The sequence below is a fragment of the Salmo trutta genome, chromosome 13 (genome assembly GCF_901001165.1).
Source record: "Salmo trutta chromosome 13, fSalTru1.1, whole genome shotgun sequence".
Taxonomy (NCBI): domain Eukaryota; kingdom Metazoa; phylum Chordata; class Actinopteri; order Salmoniformes; family Salmonidae; genus Salmo; species Salmo trutta.
The window spans coordinates 75955465-75975864 of NC_042969.1; the positions used below are offsets into that span (position 1 = coordinate 75955465).

Genomic DNA, 20400 nt, shown 5'->3' on the forward strand with positions numbered 1-20400 from the left:
CTCTTTCTGTGAATTTGTCCAGTCCCTTAAAGGTGGTTAATGTGTTCCATCCTGAGTGTCACTGTGTAGTGAACAGACAGACAAAAACACACAACTGAACTCTGACATGTTTTCCTGGGCTGCCCAAGGTCACGCCCTCCTTAACAAGATTGGCCATCTTTGCCATTGGGAAAACACAGGAAGTCTGCAGCCTTCCTCCTCGTGTGTGTGCCTGCAATATGTTTATCTACCATACCACAGAGTTTACATTTCCTCTGCCCATACTGAGTGGATATAGCCCTTTAAATGACGGAGGTGGTGTAATACATGTGCTTTATGTAAACAGCAGGGTAATGTTGTGGTATGTGCGTACTGAGTATATTATGTACAATTTTATAATTAATATGCTTTGTTTAACTTATTTGAACAACCTTTTTTGGGGGGAGGGGCGGCTTGTGGTGGGGTTTTCATATAAGCCCTTTTGGGCTTCCAACCTCACCTGCACACCGTTTTTTTTATGCAGGAGTGAGGGGGGATGGGAGAGGAAGGGTGAGCTGCAGAAATATCTGAGTTGAAGTGCTTGCAATACCTGTTGTCTTCTCTTGGCTGGAGAGGAAAGAGGAGTGAAATGCCACTTTGGTTGAAGGGCCGTATAGTCTCACACTCACAGAGAACCACATCGCTCTGTCCTCTCATTCCTTCTCGCTCAAACACTCACCGACCGTGAGGTCTTGCTCTCTGTAGCCGACATGTGTAAGACCTTTTTTAAACAGGTCAACATTTGCAAGGCCGCGGGGCCCGATGGAATACTCAGAGCATGCGCTGACCAGCTGGAAAGTGTCTTCACTGATGTTTTCAACCTATCCCTAATCCAGTCTGTAATACCAACTTGTTTCTAGCAGACCACCAAAGTCCCTGTGCCCAAGAACCTCAAGGTAACCTGCCTGAATGACTGTCACGAAGCCATGAAATGTTTTAAAAGGCTCTTCATTGCTCACATCAGTTTCAAATTTGAATGTCACATGTACAACACCATCATCCCAAACACCCTGGACCCACTCAAATTCGTATACTGTCCCAACAGTTCCACAGATGACACAATCTCTATTGCACCCCACTCTGCCTGCACCCACCTGGACAAAATTAATGCCAATGTAAGAATACTGATCATTGACTACAGCTCAGCCTTCAACATCATAATCCTCTCCAAGCTCTGAGACTGAACTACTCCCTCTGTGACTGTATGCTGGACTTCCTGATGGCTGCCCCCAGGCGTTGAGGGTATGCAACAACACATCCGCCATGCCTACCGTCTTCACGGGGGCGACTCCAACACCATCGTCAAGTTTGCTGACAACACGACAGTGGTTGTAATCACCGATGACGATGAGGCAACCTATAGGGAGGAGGTCAGAGGCCTGGCAGTGTGGTGCCAGGACAACAACCTCTCCCTCAATGTCAGCAAGACAAAGGAGCTGATCGATGGGGCTGTAGTGGAGCGAGTCGAGAGCTTCAAGTTCCTGTGTCCACATCACTAAGGAATTAACATGGTCCACATCAGGGGATGGAACATAAATCATTCTCCAATTGTTTCGTTCTGAACGGAACCATATTTTTTTTTTAAATTTGGTTCCAATTTTCCCACCAGCAAAATAAAATTCTGAACCTGTTCTAACGGGGGAAAGTATTGGTTTTTATTGTTCCTTTCTGAAATCGATGGGTAAGCCATTTAGTCTGTATAGGAAAGTTGTATTTTGCCGTAACAGCATCGTTGAATCATAATGAAAGACACTCCCACTGTGCTGCCTGTCAGTGTAGGGTGTGATCTAACTGAAATTGAGGTGAGGAGAGAGAATTGAGGAAGCTTGCCTTGAAGCACTGGGCATCTTATGATATGTATTATCTGAATTAGGCCCATAGAATTATACCCACGGAGGAGCGACTTTTTTCAGGATAAACTTTGAATGCCTTTGAACTTTCGAGTTGGTTTGATGTTGGACTAGCTAGCTAGTTTCTGATTGACAGTGAGGGCTTTGCGCAGGCACTTTGTTACAATTTTTGTCGGATTGGAAAAATATTTCTGGAACGCTATTAAGTTTCCCATGCTTTTAAAATGAAGGTTCTGTTCCCGGAAGATGGATCACTTTCGTTTCAGGTTTGGGTTCTGTTCCTCAAATATATATATTTTTTTAGGTTCTGTTCCCTGAACTGGTTCCAACCCTTGGTCCACAAACACCTACACAGTTGTGAAGAGGGCACGACAGCGCCTCTTCCTCTTCAGGAGGCTGAAATGATTTTGCATGAGGCCTTGCACCAACAGGACCCTGAACAGCTTCTACCCCTAAGTCATAAGACTGCTAAACAGCTAATCAAATGCTTTCAGAGGCAGTTTGGAACTCGGTAGTGAGTGTTGCAACTAAGGACAGACACTTATTTTTAATTTTAATTTTTTTGTGGCCTACCACTTCGCGGCTGAGCCGTTGTTTGCTCCTAGACGTTTCAACTTCACAATAACAGCACTTACAGTTGACGGGGCAGCTCTAGCAGGGCAGAAATTTGACGAACTTACTTGTTGGAAAGGTTGCATCCTATGACGGTACCATGTTAAGTCACTGCGCTCTTCAGTAAGGCCATTCTATTGCTAATGTTTGTCTATAAATATTGCATGGCTGTGTGCTCGATTTTATACACCTGTCAGCAACGGGGGGGGGCTGAAATAGCCAAATCCACTCATTTTGAAAGGGCGTCCACATATTTTTGTTGATATGTTTATGTACACGGCTACCTCAATTACCTTGTTCCCGACACATCAGCGCTACTGCTACTCGCTGTATAATCAGTTATAGTTATTCACTGTGCGTTTATTACGTGTCATTCTTTGTTTTGTTTGTTTTTTACTCTGTTTTGTTGGAAAAGGATCCATAAGTAAGCATTTCACTTTTAGTCTACACCTGTTGTTTACGACGCATGTCACAAATAACACTGACACCTCCCATTTGATTCTCTGTAACTGATTATTTGTGTGTGTGTGTGTGTCAAAGATCATTATTCAAAGCATCATCCCACACACACACTCCAGGGAAAAACCACACACGCAAAGTAGTCATGCCCTATCAGATTCTATGAAACTGGGCTTATAAAAAAATAAAAAACTCTCACACTACCACACACACACTGATGTTGATCCTTCTGCACCCCAGATGCAGTGTCCCTCCACCTCCCCTGACACCCCCAGCATGGAGAACCACGGGGAATAAGAGCCTCCAGGAGACTGTAGGTAAGACCTGCATGTGTTTGTGTCTTTAGGGAAAACACCAAGGGAATATGTCATAGCCACATTGTTTGGGAAGTTAGGTGCTTTTCCCACTTACATTACGGTAAAGAAAATGCTAAATGATTGTAAAGAACACCTGCAAATGTTTGCATGTGTGTGCTTGCGTGTTCTGGAATACATTGCGCTGAGTGTGCTGGAACCTGGCAGGGTAGTATCCTGACAGGTGGAGAATTGGAAATCCACCAGCATAGTTTGGGAAAATCTGCTAGGTGAACACTACGTAGCCTAGCCACCATGCAGTTTCGCTTTGCTGTCTATGACAACCTGAAATATTGGCCTAGTTCACTGCTCTAGGAAGTAAGTCACTGTTCTCCATCCCTAGTTCTGGCCTGTGTTCAGATGTCTGTTATATGAATCCCCCCAGGACCAGGATGCAAGAACTATAGTGTCTCTTCCAGAGTTCTAGAATCTTCTGTAGTAACACGGGGCTATGACTGAGTCTGTGACTATGGAGCTATGGCTGACTCCATAACTGTGTGTGTACATGGATTCCTGTATACATACCAAAGTAGTGATCTATGGTAAATGGTGACACTGTGCCTCTGCCTGGCTCCTAGCAAGATTTATTGAATCCAATGAACTCAATAAGCAATGGTCTGTCTCTGAGAGCTTTGTGTGAGAGAAATATGTAATGTAAAGCCAAACATGTTTTTATTCTCTTGGACACGTATCTTTTCCATCATTGTTTTTTTAAATAAATTTTTATATTTGAGTAATTTAGCAGACACTCTTATCCAGTGTGACTTAGCCATCTTAAAAATGTATTAACTATGTGGGACAACCACATCTCAGCCATAGTACATTTTTCCTCAAAGTAGCTATCAGCAAATTCAGTGCTAGTTGGGGGGGTTAGTTGTGGACAGGAGGGGGCTGTGGGATTATGTAAGATGCTCGTTGAAGAGGTAGGGTTTCAGATGTTTCCAGAAGATGGATGTTCTACCATTAGGGTGCCAGGCCAGAGAAAAGCGTTGACTGGGAGCTGCCCTCTCGTGGGGGTGAGCGAGACGAGAGCTGGCAGAACAAAATACTCCGGTTGGGTTATAGGGTATCAAATGTTATTTGTCACATGTGCTGAATACAACCGGTGTAGAACTTACTGTGAAATGTTTACTTACAAGCCCTTAACCAAATATGCAGTTCAAGAAACTTGAGCGTAGCCTGAAGGTAAGGAGGGGCATTTCCTCTTGCTTCTCTGTAGGGAAGTACCATGGTCTAGTAATGGATGGTCTAGTAGTAAGTTGCAGGGGTTTGATGGCACAAGCGGGGAGCCCAGCCAACAGCGAGTTGCAGTAGTCCAGACGGGAGAGGACAAGTGCGTGGATAAGGACCTGCACCTCTTCCTGTGTGAGGAAAGGTCGTACTTTACAGATTGTAGAGCATGAACCTACAGGATCGGGTCACTGCTTTGATGTTTGCAGAGAACGACAGGGTGGTGTTCAGGGTCACGCCAATGTTCTTTGCACTCTGGGAGGGGGACACCGGGGAGTTGTCAACCATGATGGAGAGGTCTTGGAGAGGGTTCGCCTTCCCCAGGAGGAAGCGCAGATCCATTTTGTTGAGGTGATTGGCCAATATCCAAGCTGAGATATCTGCCAGGCATACAGAGATGTGTGTCGCCACCTGGGTGTCAGAAGAAATGTACTTGAGTGTCATCCACATAGCAATGATAGGAAAGACCATGTGAAGATATGACTGAGCCGCTGTATAGAGAGAAGAGGAGAGGGCTTTGAACTGAGCCCTAAGATACTCTCACTTCTGGTGTATGTGATGCAGACACATCCTGTCCATATCACCTGGTAGGAGTGGCCTGCCAGGTAGGATGTAATCCAAGATTTTAGACGAATCCAAGATGGCGTAGCAGTCAGACGTCTCGTCCCATGTATATATTTTTCTGTACATTCTTTTTAATATTTTTCCTAAACCTCAACTTCAAAATACTCTCCTGCAACCTGCCTCACCCAATGTGGTGTGGATTTGTTTTTTTTCTAAAGTATTTCTATTTACCTCCGAACCGGAATACCTCAACTGAAGCTGGCTAGCTAACTTGCTATCAGTCAGCTAACCTTTAGCTCGGAAAGCTCTTGCCAGATCGCACAACGCGTTTCAAACCAGAGCATACCGGACCTATTTCTCTCTCCATATCCCCGGATTCCTACCGCAAACTCTGAACCCTTTCATCTGGATCATGGCAGCTAGCTAACCGCAACCCGGGTTGACTACTCCTGGCTAACGTTTCCGTCCCGTAGCAAGCACCAACTAGCCTGGGGCTAGCCCATGCTAGACCCATCTCCCGGCTAGGGCTCCTGGGCTTCTCCTGAAGCCCACTCCTCGGCTACAATATCCGGGCCCCTTCTACTGCCGGTACGGGGCACGGAACCCCGCCGATCCTTCATGACTGGAATACCGACATAATCCCAACAGGCCCCTCAGGCGCGACGTCCCCTGAAGGCCCATTCTGCTAACTGCGGTCTGTTAGCTATCTATAGCATATTGGACTGTTAGCTGATCCTACGGCCAGTTTCTTGGACCACTGTACCTATTTTGCCAATTGGACTTGGACCCCTCTGCTACTTGGAACCCTACTAATTCCAAGACTGGTCTATCGACGTCACCACACGAGGAGGCAAAAACAGACCTTTACCCCATCGCGATGTCCCTTATGCTAGCTTGCCAGCCCAACCACTCACTGGACCCATATGTTCACTTGGCTACGCATGCCTCTCCCTAATATCAATATGCCTTGTCCATTACTGTCCTGGTTAGTGATTACTGTCTTATTTCACTGTAGAGCCTCTAGCCCTGCTCAATATGCCTTAACCAACCATGTTGTTCCACCTCCCACATATGCGATGACATCACCTGGTTTAAACGTCTCGAGGCTATATCTCTCTCATCATTACTCAATGCCTAGGTTTAACTCCAATGTACTCTCTTCCTACCATACCTTTGTCTGTACATTATGCCTTGAATCTATATATTGTGCCCAGAAACCTGCTCTGTTTATTCTCTCTTCCGAACGTGCTAGACGGCCAGTCCTTATAGCCTTTAGCCGTACCCTTACCCTACCCCTCTGTTCCTCTGGTGATGTAGAGGTTAATCCAGGCCCTGCAGTGCCTAGCTCCACTCCTATTCCCCAGGTAACCAGCATGAAACCAAGGCTTTTACGTGTTAACATTAGAAGCCTACTCCCTAAGTTTGCTTTATTCACTGCTTTAGCACATTCTGCCAACCCGGATGTCTTAGCCGTGTCTGAATCCTGGCTTAGGAAAACCACCAAAAACCCTGAAATGTCCATGCCTAACTATAACATTTTCCGCCAAGATAGAACTGCCAAAGGGGGCGGTGTTGCAATCTACTGCAGAGAGAGCCTGCAGAGTTCTATCTTACTATCCAGGTCTGTACCAAAACAATTTGAGCTTCTACTTCCAAAAATTAACTTTTCCAGAAACAAGCTCTCATCGTTGCCGCTTGCTATAGACCACCCTCTGCCCCCAGCTGTGCCCTGGACACCATATGTGAATTGATTCCCCCCCCCCCCCCCATCTATCTTCTGAGCTCGTGCTGCTAGGTGACCTAAACTGGGACATGCTTAACACCCTGGCCATCCGACAATCTGAGCTTGATGCCTAACAAACTCGCCCTCCAAATACACCTCTGCTGTTTTCAACCAAGATCTCAGTGATCACTGCATCATTGCCTGCATCCGTAATGGGTCTGTGGTCAAACACCACCCCTCATCACTGTCAAACACTCCCTGAAACACTAAAGCGAACAGGCCTTTCTAGTCGATCTGGCCGGGGTATCCTGGAATGACATTGACCTCATCCCGTCAGTAGAGGATGCCTGGTTATTCTTTAAAAGTGCCTTCCTCACTATCTTAAATAAGCATGCTCCATTCAAAAAATGTAGAACTAGGGGAATAGATATAGCCCTTGGTTCACTCCAGACCTGTCTGCCCTTAACCAACACAAAAACATCTTGTGGCGTTCTGCATTAGCATCGAATAGCCCCCGTGATATGCACCTTTTTAGGGAAGTTAGTAATCAATATACACAGGCAGTTAGGAAAGCTATGTCTAGCTTTTTCAAACAGAAATTTGCATCCTGTAGTACAAACTCAAAGTTCTGAGACACTGTAAAGTCCATGGAGAATAAGAGCACCACCTCCGAGCTGCCCACTGCACTGAGGCTAGGAAACACTGTTACTACCGATAAATCCACAATAATTGAGAATTTCAATAATCATTTTTCTATGGCTGGCCATGCTTTCCACCTGGCTACCCCTACCCCGGTCAAAAGCCCTGCGCTCCCCACAGCAACTCGCCCAAACCTCCGCCACTTCTCCTTCACCCAACTCCAGATAGCTGATATTCTGAAAGAGTTGCAAAATCTGGACCCCTACAAATCAGCTGGGCTAGACAATCTGGACCCTCTCTTTCTAAAATTATCTGCCAAAATGATTGCAACCCCTATTACTAGATTCCCATAGATTGGAAAGCTGCCGCGGTCGTCCCCCTCTTCAAATGGGGAGACACTCTAGACCCAAACTGCTACAGACCTATATCTATTCTACCCTGCCTTTCTAAGGTCTTTGAAAGCCAATTTAACAAACACATTATCAACCATTTCGAATCTCTTCTCCGCTATGCAATCTGGTTTCAGAGCTGGTCATGGGTGCACCTCAGCCACGCTCAAGGTCCTAAACGATATCGTAATTGGCATCGATAAGAGACATTTACTGTGCAGCCGTATTCATCAACCTGGCTAAGGCTTTTGACTCTGTCAATCACCACATTCTTATTGGCAGACTCAACAGCCTTGGTTTCTCAAATGATTGCCTTGCTTGGTTCACCAACTACTTCTCCGAAAGAGTTCAGAATGTCTAATCGGAGGGCCTGTTGTCCAGACTTCTGGCAGTCTCCATGGGGGTGCCACAGGGTTCAGTTCTCAGGCCGACTCTCTTCTCTGTATACATTAATGATGTCGCTCTCGCTGCTGATGATTCTTTGATCCACCTCTACGCAGACGACACCATTCTGTATACCTCTGGCCCTTCGTTGGACACTGTGTTAACTAACCTCCAGATGAGCTTAAATGCCATACAACTCTCCTTCCGTGGCCTCCAACTGCTCTTAAATGCAAGTAAAACTAAATGCATGCTCTTCAACCGATCCCTGCCCACACCCACCCACCCGCCCGTCCAGCATCACTACTCTGGACGGTTCTGAGTTAGAATATGTGGACAACTACAAATACCTAGGTGTCTGGTTAGACTGTAAACTCTCCTTCCAGACTCGCATTAAACATCTCCAATCCAAAATTAAATCTAGAATCGGCTTCCTATTTCGCAACAAAGCATCCTTCACTCATGCTGCCAAACATACCCTCGTAAAACTGACCATCCTACCGATCCTCGACATCGACGATGTCATTTACAAATTAGCTTCCAATACTCTACTCAGACTGTATCCAGTTTGCTATCACAGTGCCATCTGTTTTGTCACCAAAGCCCCATATACTACCCACCACTGCAACCTGTACGCTCTCGTTGGCTGGCCCTCACTTCATACTCGTCGCCAAATCCACTGGCTCCAGGTCATCTACAAGTCTCTGCTAGGTAAAGCCCTGCCTTATCTCAGCTCACTGGTCACCATAGCAGCACCCACCCGTAGCACGCGCTCCAGCAGGTATTTCTCACTGGTCCCAAAGCCAATTCTTCCTTTGGCCGTCTCTCCTTCCAGTTCTCTGCTGCCAATGACTGGAACGAACTGCAAACATCTCTGAAGCTGGAGACCCTTACCTCCCTCACTAGCTTTAATAAGCACCAGCTGTCAGAGCGACTCACAGATCACTGCACCTGTACATAGCTCATCTGTAAATATCCAATCTACCTCATCCCCATACTGTATTTATTTATCTTGCTCCTTTACACCCCAGTATCTCAACTTGCACATTCATCTTCTGCACATCCTACCATTTGTGTTTAATTGCTATATTGTAATTACTTTGCCACCATGGCCTATTTATTGCCTTACCTCTCTTATCCTACCTCATTTGCAAACGCTGTGTATCGATTTTCCTACTGTATTATTGATTGTATGTTTGTTTATTCCATGTGTAACTCTGTGTTGTATGTGTCGAACTGCTTTGCTTTATCTTGGCCAAGTCGCAGTTCCAAATGAGAACTTTTTCTCAACTAGCCTACCTGGTTAAATAAAGGTGAAATAAAAAATGTAAATAAAAAGATCCTGGGAGGCCCAGCCCTGAGGGTGGAGAGGAGGATCTGATGGTTCACTGTGTCGAATGCAGTGGATAGATCTAGGAGGATGAGAACAGAGGAGAGAGAGTCAGCTTTGGCAGTGGGGAGAGCCACCGTGACACAGAGGAAGCCTGACTGGTTAGGGTCAAGAAGATTGTTCTGAGAGAAATGGCAAGAGTCAGTCAGAGACAGCACACAAGTGTTTTGGAAAGGGGAAAAAGGGGATACTGGTCTGTAGTTTGATGTCAGAGGGGTCGAGTATTGCCTTTTTGAAGTCCGAGAACGCAGCCAGTGGTCAGGGATGAGGGACGTGCGGAATGGGAGGTCTCCAGAGATGGTCTGAAGAAGGGAGGAGGGGATGGGGTCGAGCAGGCAGGTCGGACAGCCTGACTAGTTGCAGGTTTTCATCTAGAGAGAGAGGGGAGAAAGAGGTCAAGCTGTAGGCTGAGTGGAACCAGTGGACTCCGTAGGCTGAGTGGACTCCGTAGGCTGAGTGGACTCCGTAGGCTGAGTGGACTCCGTAGGCTGAGTGGACTCCGTAGGCTGAGTGAATGAGGAGCGAATGTCTTCAACCTGCTTTTCTCTCCCTTTATCATTCTGTTGCTCCTCTTCTCCCTTCTTTCACACTCCCTCTCTCAACCTGCTCCCTCTCTCTTCAGCTGAGCTCTGTTCATCTGTTGCCACTCAGAATAATGTGGAAAAAGACCCTGATTCTATTATCTCTGGTTCAGTCTGTCTCTTTGATCCTGTTGCTTTTCCCGTCTTTCTACCTCGGCCATCACCCCCAGAGCACAAGAAATGGTTAAGACAGTGGCACAAACCTTTTTTGACTGTCTAAGCTCCAACATGGCACTGGCCATTCCCGGAATTGAATTGGAGTTCAAACTTGGTTTTCTCTCAAGAATAGTTTTTGTGTTTTGATTTATAGTTGGATTCTATTCACTGGAATGCCTTTTAGTTGATATGTGAAGTGCTACCATGAACCCTTCCACATACAATCCTAGGAAACCCTTCTGTGGTGCCTATTAATGTTTTGGTGGTATTATTAACACGTACAGTGTGGCCACTACCCATAAGGTTATTGTACTGCATGGGAGACTAGCAGGTATTTATAAAGGACTATGGTAGATCTATTACTAAACTCAGCAAAAAAGAAACTTCCTCTCACTGTCACCTGCATTTATTTTCAGCAAGCTTAACATGTGTAAATATTTGTATGAACATAAGATTCAACAACTGAGACAAACTGAACAAGTTCCACAGACGTGTGACTAACAGAAATTTAATCATGTGTCCCTGAACAAAGGAGGGGGGGGGGGGTTCAAAATCAAAGTACGTCAGTATCTGGTGTGGCCACCAGCTGCATTAAGTACTGCACCAGATTTGCCAGTTCTTGCTGCGAGATGTTACCCACTCTTCCACCAAGGCACCTGCAAGTTCCCGGACATTTCTGGGGGGGAATGGCCCTAGCCCTCACCCTCCGATCCAACAAGTCCCAGACGTGCTCAATGGGATTGAGATCCGGGCTCTTCGATGGCCATGGCAGAACACTGACATTCCTGTCTTGCAGGAAATCACGCACAGAACGAGCAGTATGGCTGGTGGCATTGTCATGCTGGAGGGTCATGTCAGGATGAGCCTGCAGGAAGGGTACCACATGAGGGAGGAGGATTTCTTCCCTGTAACGCACAGCGTTGAGATTGCCTGCAATGACAACAAGGTCAGTCCGATGATGCTGTGACACACCGCCCCAGATCATGACGGACCATCCATCTCCAAATCGATCCCGCACCAGAGTACAGGCCTCGGTGTAATGCTCATTCCTTCGACGATAAACACGAATCCGACCATTACCCCTGGTGAGACAAACCCGCGACTCTTCAGTGGAGAGCACTTTTTGACAGTCCTGTCTGGTCCAGCGACGGTGGGTTTGTGCCCATAGGCAACGTTGTTGCCGGTGATGTCTGGTGAGGACCTGCCTTACAACAAGCCTACAAGCCCTCAGTCCAGCATCTCTCAGCCTATTGCGGACAGTCTGAGCACTGATGGAGGGATTGTGCGTTCCTGGTGTAACTCGGGCAGTTGTTGCCATCCTGTACCTGTCCCGCAGGTGTAATGTTCAGATGTACCGATCCTGTGCTGGTGTTTTTACATGTGGTCTGCCACTGTGAGGATGATCAGCTGTCCATCCTGTCTCCCTTTAGCGCTGTCTTAGGCGTCTCACATTACGGACATTGCAATTTATTGCCCTGGCCTCATCTGCACTCCTCATGCTTCCTTGCAGCATGCCTAAGGCACGTTCACGCAGATGAGCAGGGACCCTGGGCATCTTTCTTTTGGTGTTTTTCAGAGTCAGTAGAAAGGCCTCTTTAGTCTCCTAGGTTTTCATAACTGTGACCTTAATTGCCGTCTGTAAGCTGTTAGTGTCTTAATGACCGTTCCACAGGTGCATGTTCATTAACCTCTTACATCTAGATGTTCTGCTAGCGGAACACCTGCTCCAATATCCAATGATGGGCGTGGCGCGAAATACAAAGTCCTCGAAAATCCAAAAACTTCAATTTTTCAAACATATGACTATTTACAGCATTTTAAAGACAAGACTCTCCTTTATCTAACCACACTGTCCGATTTCAAAAAGGCTTTACAGCGAAAGCAAAACATTAGATTATGTCAGCAGAGTACCCAGCCAGAAATAATCATTTTTCAAGCTAGCATATAATGTCACAAAAAACAAAACCACAGCTAAATGCAACACTAACCTTTGATCTTCATCAGATGACACTCCTAGGACATTATGTTATACAATACATGCATGTTTTGTTAAATCAAGTTCATATTTATATCAAAAAACAGCTTTTTACATTAGCATGTGACGTTCAGAACTAGCATTCCCACCAAACACTTCTGGTGAATTTACTAAATTACTCACGATTTAACGTTCACAAAAAACATAACAATTATTTTAAGAATTATAGATACAGAACTCCTTTATGCAATCGCGGTGTCTGATTTTAAAATAGCTTTTCGGTGAAAGCACATTTTGCAATATTCTGAGTAGATAGCTCGCCATCATGGCTAGCTATTTTGACACCCACCAAGTTTGCTACTCACCAAACTCAGATTTACTATTAGAAAAATTGGATTACCTTTGCTGTTCTTCGTCAGAATGCACTCCCAGGACTTCTACTTCAATAACAAATGTTGGTTTGGTCCCAAATAATCCATAGTTATATCCAAATGGCGGCGTTCAAGACACTATCCGAAGGGTGACGCACCCGGCGCGTTTCGTGACAAAAAATGTCTAAATATTCCATTAACGTACTTCGAAGCATGTCAAACGCTGTTTAAAATCAATTTTTATGCGATTTTTCTCATAAAAAAAAGCGATAATATTCCGACCGGGAAACCCTGTTTTCGTTCAAAGACAAAAAAATAAAAACATGGTGTCGGCTCGTGCACGCGCCCCCAGTCTCATTGTTCTCAGATCGACCACTATCCAAATGCGCTACTGTTTTTCAGCCATGGCCTGCAAAGTCATCATTCAAAGTTCTGGCGCCTTCTGAGAGCCTATGGGAGCGTTAGAAAATGTCACGTTATGCCAGAGATCCCCTGTTTTGGATAGAGATGATCAAGAAGGCCAAGAAATAGTCAGAGAGGGCGCTTCCTGTTAGGAATCTTCTCAGGTTTTGGCCTGCCAAATGAGTTCTGTTATACTCAGACACCATTCAAACAGTTTTAGAAACTTTGGAGTGTTTTCTATCCAAAGCTAATAATTATATGCATATTCTAGTTTCTGGGCAGGAGTAATAATCAGATTAAATCGGGTACGTTTTTTATCCGGCCGTGAAAATACTGCCCCCTATCCATAAGTTAATCGGTCGACCTCTAGTAGATAGAGGGGAAAAAAGCTATTTCATCCATTTTAGAATAAGGCTGTAATGTAACAAAATATGGAAAAAGATAAACGGTCTGAGTACTTTCAGAATGCACTGTATACAGTATAGTGATAATATGGAAACATGTTGATGATGTATGTTATTGTACTCATTCAATGTATGTACAGCAACAGTGCAGATTGGTTTTAATGTAAAAGAGCTCAGACTGACAGAGTTGGTAAGTTACAACCTGCAGGGACGGACAGACAGACTGAGACAGACAGACTATCGGAAGGACACTAAAGTACTGCTTACTAGAGCAGTGTCCCTGGCAATAGTCACCTGGAGCCTGTTCGTGCCTTTGTTTGCGAGACACACACACACACACACACACACACACACACACACACACACACAAGAAGAGGGAAAAAGAGTGTGCGTGTGCATTGTTACATTCAAGACAGCTTGGTGTTATTTTTATACGTTTGTTCCTGGTGTTCTCTGTCTGAGCATTATCGGGTGCAGAGACGGTTTCAGACTTCTTTATAGCTAGTCTGGAGCCAGCGACTGGTTTGAAGACACTCCTAGCATTGTGCTTTGTCAGTGACATTAGAATACCTCTTCATCAGTCTTGCTTTGAAAGAGGATAGCTCAACTTCCCTGTTCCTGCCTTAGCCTACTATTCTTAGATAGAAATAGTTATCAGTCTCTGTTTCTCCTTTATTTCTCCTGGTAAAATGGGACAGACAAATAGATAAACGTTTGGACATGGGTACTTAATCACCTTGAGGCATCTGTCACATTTCTTTCACTTACCTTATTTTATAGATGAGTGAGTATGATTTAAGGAGAGGAGAGACTATTGAGGAACTATCACCATGCAGCCCTTGTCTTGAGTCTCGTCATGGCTCTATCGCTCATCATATTTCCTCTTTTGTCGTCATGCTTTCCACATTTGCTCATAGAGGGGTACTTCCTCAATGTTCGTTTTTGTTAAATGAGCTGATTGTGTCAGAGGACAGAGCTGAACCTGTTTCAACCCAACGCTGAGCTGCTGTGAAGACGCAACCACGATCACAACAAAACCGGAAGGGCCATAGCAGCCACTTACTGTCAGTGGGCGTCTGCTTGATGCTCATTTGACAGTCAGGGTGTGGCCTAAAACGTGGGAAAGAGAGGGACAGACTATGTACAGTCTCAGTGAGCATAGCCTTGCTATTGAGAGGGGGGGGGGCAATGCAAATAGTCTGGGTAGCCATTTGATTAGCCGTTCAGGAGTCTTATGGCTTGGAGGTAGAAGCTATTTAGGAGTCTCTTGCACCTAGACTTGGTGCCGTGCGGTACCAGAGAGAACAGTCTATGACTAGGGTGGCTGGAGTCTTAGACAATGTTTAGGGCCTTCCACTGACACCGGCTGGTATAGAGGTCCTGGATGGCAGGATGCTTGGCCCCGCTGATGTACTGGGCCGTACGCACTACCCTTTATAGTGCCTTGCCGTCGGAGGCCGAGCAGTTGCCATACCAGGCAGTGATGCAACCCGTCAGGATGCTCTCGATGGTGCAGCTGTAGAACCTTTTTGAGGACCCATGCCAAATCTTTTCAGTCTCCTGAGGGGGAATAGGTTTTGTCGTGCCCTCTTCACAACTGTCTTGGTGTGATTGGACCATGTTAGTTTGTTGGTGATGTGGACGCCAAGGAACTTGAAGCTCTCAACCTGCTCCACTACAACCCTGTCGATGAGAATGAGGTGCGTGCTCGGTCCTCCTTTTCGTGTAGTCCACAATCCTCTCCTTTGTCTTGATCATGTTGAGGGAGAGATTGTTGTCCTTGCACCACACAATCAGGTCTCATCGTTGTCGGTGATCAGGCCTACCGCTGTTGTCATCAGCAAACAAAATGGTGTTGGAGTTGTGCCTGGCCGTGCAGTCATGAGTGATCAGGGAATACAGGAGGGGGCTAAGCACGCACCCCTGAGGGGCCCCCGTATTGAGGATCAGTGTGGCAGATGTGTTACCTACCCTTACCACCTGGGGGTGGCCCATCAGGAAATCCAGGATCCAGTTGCAGAGGGAGGTGTTTAGTCCCAGGGTCCTTAGCTAAGTGGTGAGCTTTGAGGGCACTATGGTGTTGAACGCTGAGCTCTAGTCAATGAACAGCATTCTCACATAGGTGTTCCTTTTGTCCAGGTGGGAAAGGGCAGTGTGGAGTGCAATAGAGATTGCATCATCTGTGGATCTGTTGGTACGGTATGCATATTGGAGTGTGTCTAGGGTTTCTGGGGTAATGGTGTTGATGTGAGCCATGACCAGCCTTTCAAAGCATTTCATGGCTACAGACATGAGTGCTATGGGTCAGTAGTCATTTAGGCAGGTTACCTTAGCATTCTTGGGCACAAGGACTATGGTGGTCTGCTTGAAACATGTTGGCATTACAGACTCAGACCGAGAGGTTGAAAATGTAAGTGAAGACACTTGCCAGTTGGTCAACGCATGCTCGGAGTACACATCCTGGTAATCTGTCTGGCCCTGCGTCCTTGTGAATGTTGAACTATTTGAACGGTCTTACTCACATCAGCTGTGGAGAGCGTGATCACACAGTTGTCCAGAACAGCTGATTCTCTCATGCATGTTTCAGTGTTACTTGCCTCAAAGCAAGCATAGAAGTTATTTAGCTAGTCTGGTAGGCTTGTGCCACTGGGCAACTCTCGGCTGTGCTTCCCTTTTGTATGTACAGTCACTGTGGGGACGACGTCCTATTGATAAAGCCATTACACTATTGATAAAGCCATTAACTGATGTGGTGTTCTCCTCAATGCCATCGGAAGAATCCCAGAACATATTCCAGTCTGTGCTAGCAAAGCAGTCTTGTAGTTTAGCAGCTGCTTCATCTGACCACTTTTTTTATAGACCGAGGCACTGGTGCTTCCTGCTTTCATTTTTGCTTGTAAGCAGGAATCACAAGAATAGAATTATGGTCAGATTTGCCAAATGGAGAGCGAGGGAGAGCTTTGTACGCATCTATGTGGAGTAAAGGTGGTCCAGAGTTGTTTTTTTCCCCCCTCTGGTTGCACATTTAACATGCTGGTATAAATTAGGTAAAAGTGATTTAAGTTTCCCTGCATTAAAGTCCCCGGCCACTAGGAGCGCCGCCTCCAAGTGTTTTCCTGTTTGCTTATGGCGGTATGCAGCTCATTGAGCGTGGTTTTAGTGCCACCATCAGTCTGTGGTGGTATGTAGACAGCTACGAAAAATACAGATGAAACTCTCTAGGTAGGTAAACTGTAGACCACACTATCATGAGATACTCTACCTCAGGCGAGCAAAACCTCGAGAATTCCTTAGATATCGTGCACCAGCTGTTGTTCACATGCATGCATAGGCCCCTGCCCTATGTTTTACCAGATGCTGCTGTTCAGTCCTGCCAATAGTGTATAACCCGCCAGCTGTATGTTCTTAATTTTGTCGTTCAGCCACGACTCAGTGAAACATAAGATACTACAGTTTTTAATGTGCAGTTGATAGGATATACGTGCTTTCAGCTCGTCCCATTTATTGTCCAGCGATTGAACATTAGCTAGCAGGACGGAAGGCAAGGCCAGATTATTCACTCGTCGCCTGATTCTCACAAGGCACCCTGATCTTTTTCCACTAAATCTCAGTTTCCTTTTCCAGCGAATCACGGAGATCTGGGCCTGGTCTGGTGTCTAGTAGTAGTATATCCCTCCCATACGACTCATTGAAGAATAACTCTTTGTCCAGTTTGAGGTGAGTAAACGCAGTTCTGATGTCCAGAAGCTCTTTTCGGTCATAAGAGATGGTAGCAGCAACATTATGTACAAAACAAGTTACGAACAAGGCTTTTTTTTTTTTTTAATAGCATGGTTGGTTAAGAGCCAATAAGACTGCAGCCCTCCCCTCCGGCGCCATCGTAACTGATCTCTGTGGCCCATGTGTTTTGCTGGGTTGTAATGGCCTGTTTGGTTTTTGTGGCCTTACTGTTTTTCCTGCAGGGGGAATGCAACGGTCTGATGAGGTGAGAGGGGTGGGGGCAGGGTTGACACAAGGCCAGTGTTGGTGTGGGGTGGGGCACGGGACTGCCTTCACTGACACTCTGAAAGACACACACACACACACACACACACACACACACACACACACACACACACACACACACACAGAGATGATTGAGCTGACCGGGGACAGAGGACTATTGTAGAGACCCAGGCCAGCTCACCCGCCACAGGCAAACATTGTAACTCCCATCTCGCTCTTCCCTTCTCCCTCTATTGCCAGCACCATCTATCCCCATTTAACCCTCTTGTTCTCTCCCTCATCCATAAACAACTTTCTCTCCTCTTCCCTCTCTCTGATTCCCTGTCTGTTGCAACTTTAATCCTGAAATAATATTGCTTAATAAAAGTATGCTTCTTCTGTTACTTTACACTCCTCTTTTGCCCTTTCCTCCACTTTTTCTATCTTGCTATCGCTCTGTCCTCCATTCGCTCCCTCCCACCCTCTCCCTCTCTCATTCCCTGAGGGAGGTGTGAAAATTCTAAAACTTTCTGTAATGGAGAGCTCCTTGTTAGAAGAGCTGCTTGTTATTGTGACCTTTGCTGTGAGTGTGTGTGTGTGTGCAGTCTTTTCCCTATATCCATTTAGCAGTGGTGGGCCACTGCTGCTAAATCGTTACCGCCACTCCCAAAAATATGATTGAAAAAGAGATTTGAGAACTAGCAATCACCGAAATCTAAATTTACAGTCGGGGGAATCTAAAATTTCCAAAATGTCATGGCATGGGGCTCCCATTTATTTATTTTTTATGTTTGAGTCACTCAGAATAAGAACACGGCAGAAGCCATGTCAAAGTCTGTAGAATTACATTAAATTATCTTTAAAACTGCACATTTTCTCTCAGACCAGTGACAGAATGTGTGAAGTTAGCAAAAAATAAAATAATACGATTTAAAGAAACTTAAACCACATTGTGGACCACTCAAATTGGGTTTTGAGATACAAAAAAAATGTAGTCACATGTTACAGGCATCTATAATGCATTACATCATCTATACACATGTATGCATAAAGAAAAACACAAAGTACACTGGATTAAAGGACAATTGGGCACTTATCCTCCAACCGAGATCTTTATAAGGTGGCAGGCTGTGTTATGTGCAACTATGAATATTTAATTATATTTACACACTGAATTTGTTAATTAGCATAACATTAGCTTTTTTTCATTAAAGCTCCTATGATTGTAATGTAGGTGTAGCTTTGTTTTAACAAAATTGGCCTATTTCTATTGCATGTGTTGATAATCTGAGGGGACTTCCAGCAGCCCCTGTGTCATCCTACCAGGGTTTAATATTCTCTGTTATACTTCGCAGTATGTTTGCCAGTAGCCATGTTAAAAGCCATGTTAAAATTGGGGTCACGAGGTCAGAATTATGACACAGGTGTTGGAGGGGTGGGGCCTCCAGTTGAACACATCTAACACTGCAGCTTACTGTATCCACACACAGAGAAATACACATTAACATCATGTCTTGCCATCACTCAATCTTCTTTCTTGCTGTTTCCTCTCTCCTCATTCCCTCCCCATCTCGTTGTTACTCTTTCTCTCTCTCGCTCTCTCTCCATTCGTTATGTTTGGCAGGAGTGAGTTCTCTGCCTCCACCCAAATGTTCTCCCAGAGGCCTCAGGTTCATGTCAAGTGCGGCCACGCTGCACAGTGAGTGGATTCCAAAGACTACATGATATAAGAACCATTTCTGGCTATAGAGCTTGTGCGTCTGGCTATAGAGCTTGTGCGTCTGGCTATAGAGCTTGTGCGTCTGGCTATAGAGCTCGTGCGTCTGGCTGTAGAGCTCGTGCGTCTGGCTGTAGAGCTCGTGCGTCTGGCTGTAGAGCTCGTGCGTCTGGCTGTAGAGCTCGTGCGTCTGGCTGTAGAGCTCGTGCGTCTGGCTGTAGAGCTCGTGCGTCTGGCTGTAGAGCTCGTGCGTCTGGCTGTGGAGCGTGGAGTGTGTGTCTGGCTGTGGAGCGTGGAGTGTGTGTCTGGCTGTGGAGCGTGGAGTGTGTGTCTGGCTAAGGAGCGTTCACGTCTGGCTATGGAGCGTGGAGTGTGTGTCTGGCTGTGGAGCGTTCACGTCTGGCTGTGGAGCGTTCACGTCTGGCTGTGGAGCGTGTGTATCGTGTGTCTGGATAGAGCGTTCACTACTGTATCTGTATCTCCTAGCCGTCGGTGAATGGTCCTTGTTTATGAGTAGGTGTATGTGTTCACATACCACGAAGGAGGGTGGGGGGTTGCCAGACTTGTCTCAGAGGGGATATGACACACTGGAACAATCCACCACCAATCTCCCTGCTGTAGTGATGCTGCATCACACAACTGTCATTACACACACACACACGCTTAGCAGTGTTTTTGGAACGGTTTCCCTCTACTCCCTACCCCTTCCAATCAGAACCTGCATCTCCATCCCCAATCTCAGTAGTACTATTATACACACAGTCACCCTGCAGTCATAAGTGGGGGGGAGGAGAGTTTAGAACAGGCCTTTATGATGTCACAGTGGATATGTTATGGAGTCGGCATGGATACTTTGATGTCGCAAGAACACTTTATGACATCACTGTGGATGATTTATGATGTCACAATACTTGAGTTTTATGGCACAATGATTTGTGATGTCCGCCTGGCCATAACTCTTGGAGAGGGAGAGAGAATATATACATACACTGGGCCATTTCCCCCCCCAAATGGACAAATACAAGAGATGACACTGATGTTTACCACAGAGACAGGAACAGAGGGAAAACCACAATGTGTGTGTTTTGAGTAAATACAATCAAAGCCTTGCACACACAATAATGTTATCTCCACCATATACAGTACACATCCTCAATACCATCCACTATAGTAGGCCTACTGTGTCCATTTGATTGTTGACC

The 20400-nt window shown here is 45.8% G+C and overlaps 1 protein-coding gene across 5 annotated transcripts in view; it reads left to right on the forward strand.

Annotated features, from left to right (window-relative positions):
* Positions 1-20400, forward strand: part of LOC115206538 (phosphatidylinositol 4,5-bisphosphate 3-kinase catalytic subunit beta isoform) — a 79398-nt gene that overhangs the window by 12745 nt on the left and 46253 nt on the right. For 2 of the 5 annotated variants that reach the window (XM_029773644.1, XM_029773646.1), the window contains exon 2: positions 3180-3256. The exons of 1 other annotated variant lie outside the window; for it this stretch is intronic. The gene's annotated coding sequence lies outside the window, so the exon portion shown is untranslated. Of the gene's footprint in view, positions 1-3179; positions 3257-17184; positions 17215-20400 lie in introns of those variants that run through there. 2 more of the 5 variants (XM_029773645.1, XM_029773648.1) reach the window with 2 other exon arrangements.